Source organism: Charadrius vociferus, unplaced genomic scaffold (assembly GCF_000708025.1).
Source record: "Charadrius vociferus isolate BGI_N301 unplaced genomic scaffold, ASM70802v2 scaffold409, whole genome shotgun sequence".
Lineage (NCBI taxonomy): Eukaryota > Metazoa > Chordata > Aves > Charadriiformes > Charadriidae > Charadrius > Charadrius vociferus.
The window spans coordinates 157,022-157,865 of NW_009650082.1; positions in this window are offsets into that span (position 1 = coordinate 157,022).

An 844-nucleotide genomic window follows, 5' to 3' on the forward strand; every position below is an offset into this window, starting at 1 on the left:
CCCCAATCCTTATGTCGTCCTGGGGGCTGTCCCCCAGGATGACAAGGCTGGGGACAGGCTGCCTCCATCCCTCGCTCCCCTGCTGCCGTGTGGCTCCACGAGGGCAGCCCACGGGGTGCCTTGCATTACACAATTAACCACTGCTCGGAGGAAAAATAATGATCTTTGCTAATGAGCGCAGCACTTGTTGGTCAATGCCTGAAGTCCTGTTGCAGGGGCATGTGCAGTCATGCAGCAGGGCTGAATCATAGCTCCGCTAACGATGCTGCGAGGCCGTGGGGAGAGCAGCCCTCCCGTTAGCTCTGGGCACGTGTTGCTCTGCAGCAGGTACAGAGAGGCAGCTCCACGCTGCCCTCCATCCATCCCTCGTGCCCCGGGCTGCAGCATGGGACCTGTGACAGCTCAACCTGCTTTCCTGCAATGTGTGGGATCAGGCGATATGCCAGAGCCTGGAAAACGGCTCATCTGTGGCTGCAGTTCAGCCTCGGAGGGGCAGGAGTGCCTGGGGGCATTGCTACAGTGCAGTGGCTGTGCTGTAGTGGGGGGTCAGGGCACCGAGCCCCCCTCACCTTCCTGGGGTCCCTTACTCTGCCCACATCCCCCTTCTCACGGTCATCAGCTGTTGACCAGCGGCTGGAGCGACTACTCGGGTGCACGCAGAGCTGCAGGAGGGGCTCAACCAGCCGTGGCTGGAGGCACCCCCCGATATATGGCATTTGCTCAGGCTGCGAGCAGCACAGAGCTGTTTCTGCAATAAAATCCTGGTTTGTTGTACAATCCTGATTTTCCTACGCTGGAGGCACAGCTGGCTTAGGGGAGAGCTGGGGATGCAATCTCACCCCAT